Source organism: Schistocerca piceifrons, chromosome X (genome assembly GCF_021461385.2).
Source record: "Schistocerca piceifrons isolate TAMUIC-IGC-003096 chromosome X, iqSchPice1.1, whole genome shotgun sequence".
NCBI classification, from domain to species: Eukaryota; Metazoa; Arthropoda; class Insecta; order Orthoptera; family Acrididae; genus Schistocerca; species Schistocerca piceifrons.
This window is the reverse complement of record NC_060149.1, coordinates 854,288,873-854,302,071: the sequence shown is the minus strand read 5'-3', so window position 1 is coordinate 854,302,071 and position 13,199 is coordinate 854,288,873.

The following is a 13,199-nucleotide window of genomic DNA, read 5'->3' as shown; positions in this document are numbered from 1 at the left end:
AAGGGTAATAGGCAAATTACTGGGGTGTAAGTGTGATGCTACAAACAGTATGATTATATAAGAGAGTCTTAAAAGAAAGAATAGACATGGAGGCTACCATATCCAAAGAACAAAGGCATTTACTACCAAATAAAAGGCAAGGATATGTGACAAAGCAGCCATGTTACAATGCTGTACAGTAATTGCAACATTGCTCATATACATGTGTGCACAAGATGTATCCTACTGTCTACTTGCACGAATTGCCACTGCCAAACTGGCAAACCATAAACTCAACTGTCCAGTTGGTGAACTTTATATAAACCATGACACAAATGACTTCAACAACTGCTTCACTATGTGGACCATTTGGATATTCCCTTGCAGCACAAGTTTCTCTGAACTGCTCAGATGGGAATTCTCTCCAACATGTCCTGTGCTCTCACAATTCCCTGGTCTAAACCTCTGCTAACCAGCTCCCACTGCCTCACCTTCCCTTTTCCCTTCTGTCTTTGCCACTCTTTCTTGGTCCAGATCCTGTACTGCCTTATCCCACCACTGTTCTCCCTCCACCTGCCACTCATGTGGGTATTCTCCCTGTCCTCCTCCCCTCTGTCCCTTGGCATATCCCCCTTTTCAATTCTCCCTCTTTTCTCCCTCTCCCCATTATCGCTCTATATCTTCACATTTCTGTCCTTTCCCCTTCCCCTCAGTCCCTGCCCCCTCTGTATTCCAGCATCTCTCTTTCCTCTATCCTCTGCACTCTTTTTGTCTTGTTGTGTGGCTGTGCAGTCATCTTTCCAAAGACTATCTCTTTCCCAAAACCCCTTCCCAACCTCCATCAATTCTGACAACTGCATTCATTAATGTCCACAAGAATGTGTGTTTGGGTGTCTGAGTGGCAACATGTGTGACTGTGTATGCAGTTCTACATTCTCTTCAAAAGCTAAAAGTCACAAAATATAAATGTAACTCTGATTAAATTATATTAAATGTGAAAAAATCCAAATGTCCTGCAAAACAATATTTATTTGAACACAAATGCTCTCAGCTCATTAGACCATCATCAGATGATAACTGAATGTTGCAACCACAACCATTTGTTTTGCTGTTTATACAGAGACTACTGGATACTAATGATACACAAATGATGATATTCAGAGTGTTCGCAAAGGAAACTATTCCTCTGCTATGTTAGACAGAGATTGTTACATTAACAAAAAATCATAAATAAGGTTTTATGAGGAAATCATTGCATTCAACAATAGATGAAAATAAAACTGAATTTACCATTGAAGTCTGTCACATTGAAGTCCAACATATTTGCATTACTACAACTCAGTTTAACAGGGCGAACAAGGAAATTGTCTTCTGTGATGTACAACTAAGTTGTTATTCTGTTTCAATACCAGAGAATGAAAGTTGCCACTCACCATATAGCGGATATGCTGAGTCGCAATAGGCACAATAAAAAGATTCACATACTCATAGCTTTTGGCCATTAAGCTTTTGTCAGCAATAGACACACACACACATACATACACACACGCACACACACACACACACACACACACACACACACACACACACACACACACACACACACACACACACACACACACGCGCGCGCGCGTGCGCGCGTGCGCACGCATGCAAATGTGGCTTGGTCTGGAATGCAACTTTCACAATGAATGAAAGCAGCGTGTGAGGGCAGTAGGTTACTGTTGATTAAGAATGGGGTAATTTTAGGAGTGGAGAATGAGGTATAAGGATAATCCATATTTGTGCAGTTCAGAAAAGTTGATGGTGGAGGGGTGGATTGGGACAGCCTGGGCTGTTAAGTAGCCATTGAAATCAAACATGTTATGTTCAGCTGCATGTTGTGCCACATTGTGGTCCATTTTGCTCTTGGCTATAGGTTGGCACTGGCCATTCGGTCATTCATCCTGGTGGATAGCTGGGTGGTAGTCATACCAATATGGGAAGCCATGCAGTAACTGTGGCAGAGATGGTATATGACTTGGCTGCTTTCACAGGTGGCCCAACATTGGGTGGGGTAGGGTAAGCCTGTAACAGGACAGAAATAGATGTATGCAGGTAGGTACAAAATTGCCAACTTTGGAAATCAGAGATTTCTTCATTAGGAAATTAGCAGCCGGCTCCATTCTTGCAGCTGGTACACGATTGTGTGCCCACTCAACAGGCTGCTAGTTTGACATGAACTGCATATTGATAGCAAGGTACAACAGTCAGAAACATTTTCATCAATTAAGAAGGTGTAATGGCTTCACACCACAGCTCTGGCAATCAGGCCACCCACATTATCTGGATGAAACATTTACAAGTTTCTACAGTAATATTCCACAAGGCATGTGCACATTTGACATTCAATTGTATTGGTTTTTAGGGGTTTTCTGTGAGAATATAATAAATTTTGTAGAGACTGAAAAGCTCATGTCAGCAAATCAACATAGCTTTTGAAAGCATTGCTCATGTGAAATGCAGCTCGCTCCCTTCTCACAAGATATACTGCAAACTACGAGGGCAACCCCAAAAGTAAGGTCTCCTATTTATTATAAGTACATAGACCTGTTTATTTCTACAATAGTTTACATCAGTTTACAGCTTGAACATTTAGCTATTTTTCGACATAATTACCATTCCTGTCAATGCATTTCTGTAGATTCTTTTGTATGCCCAAGTCATACTAGCTTGCCACCATGCTGTTCAGAAAATCATGAACCTCTTCTTTCACCTCGTTGTCGGAGCTGAATCGCTTTCCAGCCAAAGGGGTATGTCCAGGTTTCATCACCTGTGACAATAGAGTCCAGGAATTGTCCAGTTTGGCTGCAATGTAGTGAAGAAATGCGTGGGAAGCATCAACTCATTGCTGCATGTGGTCCTCAGTCAGCATGCATGGCACCCATCTTGCACACACCTTCCGGTAGCTCAATGTTTTTATTAAAATTCTGTGAGCGGTGCTTCAGGAAACCTCAGGAACCAACGTGTAAACATCATCCAGGGTGATCCACCAATCTTCATGCATCCTTTGCTCAACCTTCAACACTGTCTCCTCAGAAATTGATGGTCTCCCACTCCTTTTTTCGTCATGAATTTTGGTCTGACCAACTGCAAACTCCCTACACCACTTATGAACGTTTTTGACATCTATGCACGACTCACCATACACTTCCATCAACTTGTGATGGATTTCAATCTGCACAGTGCCCTTTGCATTCAAAAACTGAATAACTGCGTGTAATTCACACTTGGCGGTAACATCCAATGGGCGCTCCATTCTCAATGGCTGCCAAGCGAAGACTGACTGCCTCAGTGTGGTGTGCACATGTTTATACACAGCATGTGAAGTACTCTTCATAACAGTGTGAAACAACTGCCACACAAACAGAGTTCTGCACTTATTAAAAAAAATAGGAGATCTTACTTTTGGGATTACCCTCATATGTATGAAGAACAACAAGCAGATTCCATGTTTCTAGATTTTCGAAAAGCATTCAATATTTGTAACAGCTCTGATGAATGGCAGCTGGCTTTTAATGTAGAAAAATGTAAGTTAATGTGCATGAGTAGGATAAAAAACCTACAATGTTCAGACAGAACATGAGTAGTGTCCTGCTTGACACAGTCACATCATTTAAATATCTGGGCGTAACATTGCGAAGTGATATGAAATGGAATGAGCATGTGAGGATTGTGGTGGGGAAGGTGAATGGTCTACTTGACTTCAGTTTATTGGGAGAAGTTTAGGAAAGGTTTAGAAAAGTGTAGTTAATCTGTAAAGTAGACTGCATTTAGGACACTAGTCTGACCTATCCTTGACTCCTGCTTAAGTCCTTGGGATCCACACCAGGTCAGATTGTAAGAAGACATTGAAGAAATTCATAGGTGACCTGCTAGATTTGTCACCAGTAGGTTCAATCAGCAAGCACGTGTTACAGATATACTTCGGGAGCCCAAGTGGGAATCTGTAGCCATATAGACAGTCATTTTTCACTTGCTGTATCTGCAAGTAGAGTAGGAAAGGAAATGATTAGTTGTGGCACAGGGTACCCCTGGCACACACCATATGGTGGCTTGCAGAGTATGTATGTGGATGTAGCTGTATAGTGACACACACTGAAGGTGGTCACACAAGTTTTAATATTTGCAACTGTTGAGGGTATTGGAGGCCGTACCAACCATTACACCATGTCAATCATAAACTACAAGAACTAAATGTAACAGCAATAGATGCAGTGGTGTTCACAAATTTTGAGATTTAGATGAATTTGAGAGTGTGAAATTAATCAGAAACTCTAACAAGAAATGTTTTGTTTCATGAAAAGAAAGAGATCTGACTAAATAATAAGAAATATGTCACATGCATGAGTGAGAAAGATACACACATTTGCAATACAGTATATGTTTTGACAGATCATTTAAACAGGTAACAGAAAGTCCTGTGATTATTTAAGATAATACAAAGGCAATGTTGTGGGTTTGAGTCCTGGTCCTGCACACAGTTGTATTCTGCAAGGAAGTTTACAGTCAGTGAACATACCTCTGCAGGGTGTAGAATGATTCTGGAATACAAATGTTATGTGAGGAATGTAAATAATTTTAGAGTGAAAGTAACAACTCTCCAAATGGTAGAGATGCTAAGGTGTCAACAGGCACACAAACAAGAGTAAAAACTTCACAATCACACACACACACACACACACGCACACACACACACACACACACACACACATACACACACACACACACACACACACACACACACACCTGGAACTTTCTGTTCCATATTTTTTCAAACAATGGATATATGAAACTGAAGAATGCATTTATTTGGATGGGAAAAAAGTCTTTATTTCAACTAATGTATATTCTGTATATGAAACTGTTCTTGTAAATTTGACACTTGGAGATAACTTGAAATATGTTCTCATTGCCTACTATAAGATTGCGTGTAAAGAATTATTTAACAGCAAGGTAATTTCTTTGTTTGTTAAATTAATTTGTGTGCTGAATTTGGTTACAGTATATTACTTGCATTTGAAGAGGGAAAAGAAGAATGGGAAAAATATCAGTAGCCTCAGATGATATGAGCTGCTTACTTAATAACCTTTATTGCATTGTGGAATGAGAAATAATTTTTACCTGAGAACCTTCTACCAGCTGGACAGAGCCATTTATGTCTACAGTTATGACACACACCCACACACACCCACACACACACACACACACACACACACACACACAGTGCTCAGTTAACATATTGAGTACATTCATTTTCCATTTTTGAGAAACTTTTCACTTGCTTTCAATATTCAAACTTTATTTGGAGATGGTGGAAAAGTGTGTGTGAGTGCAGGATGAGCAAAGGTAGGATCACAGGCAGATGTAGAGGCTAGTGTGGTGTAGGGGCTAGCAGAGATTGAGGCCAGGAAGATTACAGGGTTGAAGGAAGCATGTCTTGCAAGAACAAATCCCATTGTATATTTCAGGAAAGCTGGTGTTGGGAGAAGGATTGACATGTCATGGATTATGCAAAGCCATTGAAACTCAGCTTGTGTTGTTCAGCAGTGTGTTCTGCCACAGGGTGGTTAACCCTTCCCTTGGTCACAATTTGTCTCTGGCCATTCATTTGGGTGGACAGCTGGTTGGTGGTCATACCCACTTAAAATACTGTACAGAAACTACAGCAGAGCTGGTATATTATGTTACTCCTTTGACAGCTGTCTCTACCTCTGATGTGATAGGATAAGCTTGTGACAGGACTGAGTAGGCTATGCTGGCAGGTATATTAGACAGGTCTGGCACCTCAGTCTTTAACAAGTTGTACCCATGCAAGACCTGTACTGCACATGCACCCAGCATGTCCTTTTTGATTTCCATCACAAGCTTATCTTACCCCACAAGAGACAGGGCCACCTGTGAAATCACTCATCATATTCCAGCTCAGCTATAATTTTGCACAGCATTTTATGTGGATGTGACCATCAATCAGTTGTCTACGATCAAATTGTGACCAAGAATAGTGATTACTACCTAGTGGGAGAACACATAGCTGAACAAAACATGTTCAGTTTTAATGGCTATTCCTCAACCTGCATCATCTGGATGATACTAATTCTGAACACCATCTTTTCTGAATTATGAAGATAGGAGCTGTCCTCACAACACACTCTACAATCCAGCAGTTGCCCTGTCTTCAGTCTCCACTAGCCTTCCCACATCCACCTCTAGCCCTGCACAATGATCCTCACCTTGTCTGTCCTACACTCCCATAATCTTCTTCACAGTCTTCTTCTTCTTCTTCTGTTCTGTCTTCCCTGCCCAGTGCACTCCCTGTCTGCCTCAGTAGCTGCAGGGCCATCATGCCAGATTGCCAACAGAAGGGGACCAGGTTCAATTCCTCGCCGAGCCAGAGATTTCCTCTGCTCAGAGACTGGGTGTTCTGTTATCATCATTTGATCACTGACATGCAAGTTGCCTAAATGGTGTTGCATAAAAAGACTTACATCTCGTGGAGGAGCCCATTTGATTGAGAGAGAGAATGAGAGGCTGCACTCGCCATTATAACTCCTCCTTCCTGCAGCCAGAACAAACTCATCAGTAGAACACTCCTATCCCATTTGCCTGCTGCTCTCTATCCTTGCTGTCAGGCTCCTTTCCCTCCCACTCCTCACATCTTTCTCCACTTGCCCATTAACATGACACAAACTCTCGTCCCACTCAACCCGCAGTGCTTCCACACTGTAGTCAGCTGGGTCAAAGTAGCTACACAAGTGTATTTGTGTCTATTTATGTCTGTGCATGTAGCTATATCTATGTAAAAGGAGTTGTCCAAAAGCTATCAATATTGTGTTTGTACCTATTGATTACTCAGCACCTCAACTATTTGATTGGTTGTTGATTTTACTCCTTAAATTATAGACATACATTAGAATATTTTATACTTAATATCACACTCCTAGTAGTTTCTTTATTAACTACTTTACGAAACCTAAATCAGTGGCTATCTTTTCAAACCATCTTATTCCATTTTGCTCAAAATGCATGTATGTGCTTTTGTGCTAGTGTTAGGAGCATTGTGGTTTTGGTTTCTTAACTTCCAATTTACTCTTTGGAGTAGAAAAGATCTCAGTACCTCAATTATCTTATAAAATAATAAATTAAAATTGAAAAATATATCTTTACATTAAGAACAACTGATATTATATTTGAAAAGGAATTACACACACCAGAGGCACATGAGCATGCACATGCTCTCATTTATTCTGTTTATACATTTATTCAACAATCCAACAGTGTAACCCATTAATTTGACAGGAGTCTCTCTGTACTGTCCAACCTCTAATCCAGGAGTGGTGTGTGTAAGTTGGTCATTTTATTGTTCGTATTCTTTTGTGCTCATCTGAGGTCCAATAAAGTTCACCTTCTCTGCTATGATTCCTAAATCCACTACATAGTCTTTTGGAAAGCCTAATTTGCATAGACTATGATCATCTCTATGACCTCTACTTTGCATATCTTTAAAGATTATATACATAATGGTGACTATCAGGTCTCCTTCAAATTTAAACTATTAGTAGTACATCCTAACTTATGTCTCACCACATGCATCCTTGGATCTTTTCATTAAAGAGTGGAAATCACACTTCCAGTTCTTAATACTGCTATTCCTGCTATTTTGCCCACATTTGCACCAATGTTTGTCAAATAGGCAGTTGACTCAGATGATCTACTTTTACTACAGGAAATTCTTCTTCTGATAAACTAAGTGTGATAGAAGTGCTAAACCCATTTCCTCTGCTTATCTTAATTAATGACATTTTAAATCAAATTGGGTATGGCAATAGAACCTCATTTCATACAAATATGTGAAATATTGTTTACCATTGATTGATTCATAGCTAGACTGACTAACTGCTATGGCACCAGGCCTTTATTTGGGGTATAAAGACTATTCCACTTCAGTTTCAAAATTTTCATCAGTTTGTCTTCTCAATACGATACTGCCTGCATTATTTTGTAAATGTATTACCCTTTTGATTCAGCCTATTGATTCACATACATCATCAGATTTCTTTCCTGCCTCATTTTCTGCTTGTCCCAGATTCGTATTCAGGTTTCTCTTTATCCATTTACCTCTTCTGCTCATTCATGGTAGTTTGTGATTTCTGAAGGTTATTCTTCAGAACTTCCATTTGCCATGTAAGATTCTTGAGTGTGTTCTTGTTTTGCAGTGCAGTGTTTTCTACCTGTTTCCAGGAGCAATTGACTCAAGAAGAAATAACATCTAATTTTTACTTATGTCAAGGGGGAAGTAGAGCAGAAACAAATTTATTTTAAGTGAAACAAAAGATTACATAATAGGGAATATTGTGTATTAAAAGAATGGGACATAATAGTGAAAGCTATATTATTCAAAACATTTCTGTATATCTATGATTTTTCAAAGTTTCTTGATTACTAAAATTGTACCTACAGTCATTTGAACCACAAAGAAGTGCCATACCCTTCTTTTACTATGATTATCATAGAAGTTACTCAAATAGAGTCTCACAGTTTTGATGAATGTTCTTGCTCCTAATTCGTGGCTTTTCTTATATTTTTTTACATTAACTCTTTTTATCATTATTTTTTACACACAAATGAAAGCCATGTTATTGGTTCATTTTATAACTAAGTCATATACAAGACACTAGTTGCACTCACTTCTGACATAATGTAAGAAACAAGCAGTAGTGCCCCCCCCCCCCTAAAAAAATAATTTATTATTCCACAGTCAAGTACACACAAGCATAGGAACAGTACAATAAGCAGTAGAACTCATCTGCGGGCCAACACCTGCCACATTGTCATTATATAAGGAATAGCTGTGGTAGATGGTGCAGTAGGTGCTGTGCTGTGTGCACAAGTGGTGACACCCTCTGGTGGCCATCATTTGATGCAGGTGTCAGTACAACTGTTGACACATCCATGGTGTCTGCAGTGGGCAACACAAGTGATGACAGCAGTGGCAGAAAGAGATTCTAGACCAGAATTAGTGAGTAGGGACAGAAGTGATGTGGCTGTGGACACCCACAGTGGCTGGCCCTCCTTGAAGTACCAGAATAGAGGAAGGGTGACAAGGGTGCAGGAAGGATCCTGGCATCCCAAATCTTGATGTATTGGAAGTGCACTGATGTCAAAGGTGCTGGCTGCAAGGTCAGGGGTGCCAGGGACACAACACTGAGGGACCAGATGGCTCTGGCCTAGCCAGTGGAAGAAGCATAGATGGCAGCAGAGTCTCATGGGAAGGGTTGGCAGCAGGTGTCAAGGTATCAGGCTCCAGAGGAGATACTGGAGGTAGTGACATTCACAAGGAGAGCAGGTCTGCTCTCACAGCAGGCTCACTCCATGAGAACTGGACTGGCACTGAGGGAGGAGGCGGAGGTGGAGACAGCAGGAGTCTAGGACTCACAGACCTTGTCCTGGCACAAAGACGCAGCTGATCATGATGGCATGCCACCAGCCCATCACTAGTGCACATCATACAGAGGCCACAGCCATGGCAACTGTGGACCATGGCCTGAAACTATTTCAGTCGGTGGCCAAAGCCCACCCTCAGATCATGGTGTTAGGAACAAACCGTGACAACGGCCCCATTGATGGACACTGGTGGTGTGGCATGAGAAGGTGGAGAAGGGTGAGGTGTTGACAACTATGGAGCATCTCAGTTGAACTCTGATCCACCCCATTGGTGAAAACCTGCGGTCACTCAAGAAGTGCATCAGACACCATCTGTGGAAGAGTCCATGATGTACTTCTTCATTTGAACCTTGAAGTTGTAGACGGGATGATCTGCCTCAATATTAGATTGAGGGTGTAAAGGAGAAGCAATCATATGGCAAATGGCCTGATGGGCACAGAAATCGTGGAAGGTCTGAGACACAAACTGAGAACAGTTACCCATCACAAGTGTATACTGCAATAACTCAATAGCAAAACTTTTGAAAAAGGCCTGAACCATAGCTGTGGTTGACATCAAAGGACAGTGGACAATGTATGGAAATTTAGAGAAGGCATCAACAACTGACAACCAATAAGGAGTGACGTAGGATCCCAAGAAATCATCATGGACACTTTCCGATGGCACTGTTGTGCGAGCCACGGAGAGAGTGATGACAATGGCACCACATGTTGTGTAGCACACTGAGAACAAGCAGCTACAAGATGGATAAGTCACTATCAATGCTGGGCCAAAACACATGCTGACAGGCCAATAACATGGTACGCAAGATCCCCAATCCCCCTGATGTAGGAGCTGAAGCACATATCTTCAGAGGATGCCTGGGACCACAACCCTGGGAGACAACTCATCAGCAGCTAACAGAATAACACCCTCAAACACTGGAAGGTGGTGACAAAGGGCACAGTAGTTACCTAAATGATCAGGATCCCTGCCAGGAGGCTTGTCCAGCCACCCATACTGAACAAGATGAACAACCAACACAAAACCAGGTCAGCAGCAATAGCAGCTGTGATCCAGGAGCCTGTAATAGCAAATCCTTCCACTGTGCATTGCATCTCAACATCTAAGTTAAGAAACAAAGAGCCCATCCTGATCAAAAGTAGAATCCGCCCCAGCAGAAGCCAGAACAGCATATTGACACTGACATGCTGTAGGGTGGGCCAAAAACATGTTTCATAGTTGTAGTGAGACAGAAACACTGCCAAGCATTGGAGACAATGTGCAAGAAAGCAGAAGTATTAAACAACAAAATCAAAGGCTTTTCGTCAGTAGTGAAGTGGAACTTAGACCCATACAAGAATACATGAAACTTTTTGAGACTGTAGACAATAGCCAGTGGTTTCTTTTCAACTTGCTAGTAGCTGTGCTGAGCACAATTAACTGTTTACGGTTCATAAAATTTCAGACATTCAGAATCATCCTCATAGTGAGGTGTAAGAATGGTCCTGAGCCCATACTGAGATGTGCCATAAGCAAGACTAGGCGGTGGCCAGAATGGAAGTTAGCCAAAAAGGGAGCAAATTGCAATTTATATATATGAAGATGGTATTTGTTCTTTCAGACATGTTTGAAAGAACAGATACCATCAGTGACTATGCAGCTCGTTAGAATGAAATTACAATGAAATTAATACCCTTAGCTGCATACAGGCGTTGATATAAGTGAAAGGGGACAGTTGAAAATGTGTGCCCCAACCAAGACTCAAACCTGGGATCTCCTGCTTACATGGCAGATGCTCTATACATCTGAGCCACCAAGGACACAGAGGATAGTGCCACTGCAGGGACTTATCTCTGGCACGCCTCCCATGGGACCCATATTCCCAATTTAATGTCCACACACTACATTCGTAGTGCCCCTGCCCATTACACTCATTACTCATGGCAGACAATCTTACCGAGTCCCATAAGAGTTCGGGCAATGCATGTGCATCTGCACAGAAGAAGGTCAATAGCTGGTTAGCCTTAACTATTTATGTATGAAGATGGCATCTGTTCTTTTGGATATGTCCAAAAGAACAGACACCATATCCATATAAGTATATAGTTCTGGCAATACCGGCCATGACCTTCTTCCTCTGTGCGGATGCACACATATTACCTGAACTCTTACGGAACTTGGTAAGAATGTCTTCCACAAGTAATGAGTGTGTTGGGTAGGGACACAACGAATGTAGTGTGTGGATGTACAAGGTGAGAATGTGGGTCTCGCAGGAGGCATGCGTGAGATAGTCCCTGCAGTTGCACTATCCTCTGTATCCTCAGTGGCTCAGATGGATAGAGCGTCTGCCATGCAAGAGGGGATCCCGGGTTTGAGTGCCGGTCTGTGCACAGATTTTCACCTGTCCCCGTCAGCAGCCCGTCAGCAGCTGAAGGTATTAATATATAACGCTCATTTCATTCTAAACAGCTGCAGGTCATCAATGGTGTCTGTCCTTTTGGACATGTCCAAATGAACAGACACCATATCCATATAAGTATATGATGACAGAAAGACTTTACACCTTCCTGAGAAACCTCAACCCTAAATAGACAATTGATGGCTGCAAAATGTGAGATTTTGCCAAGTTGTACTTCAACTCAACAGTCTGTAAGACAGTGAACAATGAGCATAGTTTGGAAAGTATTTGTCTGTGGATGCAAGTGTCACAACAATGTTATCAAGATGGTTGATGCACACCAGAATGGACATCAATTCATCCAAAAAACGCTGAAAACTGACAGGGGTGCTAGCCACGCTGAATGGGAGGTGCTGTTGTTGGTACAATGTGAAGGGTGTGTTAATCACATGGAGCCATTTCAAGTCCTCATCCAACAGAACCTGTTAACAGGCATCAGATAAATCAGTCTTAGAAAAAAAAAATTGGGCAGTAACTCACCCTAATGGGTCAAAGGGTATGTGATAATTATGTAGTTGTTGTTGTGGTCTTCAGTCCTGAGACTGGTTTGATGCAGCTCTCCATGCTGCTCTATCCTGTGCAAGCTTTTTCATCTCCCAGTACCTACTGCAACCTACATCCTTCTGAATCTGCTTAGTGTATTCATCTCTTGGTCTCCCTCTACGATTTTTACCCTCCACGCTGCCCTCCAATACTAAATTGGTGATCCCTTGATGCCGCAGAACATGATAATGATAGATTGAGCATTAATGGACACTTTAAAGTTACCACAAAGTTGAAGCTGACCATTCAGTTTCTTAACAGGCTGAATGACCCCCAACAATATCAGTCTATCACATTTGGACTGTGTTTGATCACACAAGGCCACTGGAATAGAGATTGCATATTGCATGGAAGAAACATCGCTATGCTGTAGGTTTCAAAGTAATTTGGGCCATAAAATTAGTGGCACAACCTAACCCACCAAAGAAAGAGAGAGAGAGAGAGAGAGAGAGAGAGAGAGAGAGAGAGAGAGAGAGAGAGAGAGAGAGAACACAAGGACTATAACTGCTGGCAAGTTGCATTTTTTTCTCCTTGAAGCTGCTGTATGACTACTAGGGTCTGCGATCTTATTACTTTATGCAGGTCTTAGTGCTTCACACAGCAGCACCTATAACCACCACTGCAAAGGAAGTTTGTGCTATGCGGTTGAGACCATAGGCACTGTTACCCATGCAGCACCATGTGGACTTGGAGCTGCATGGAGTTCTTTTGCCCGCTTTTTGGCATTATTTTTTATTTACATTCAGCAATTAA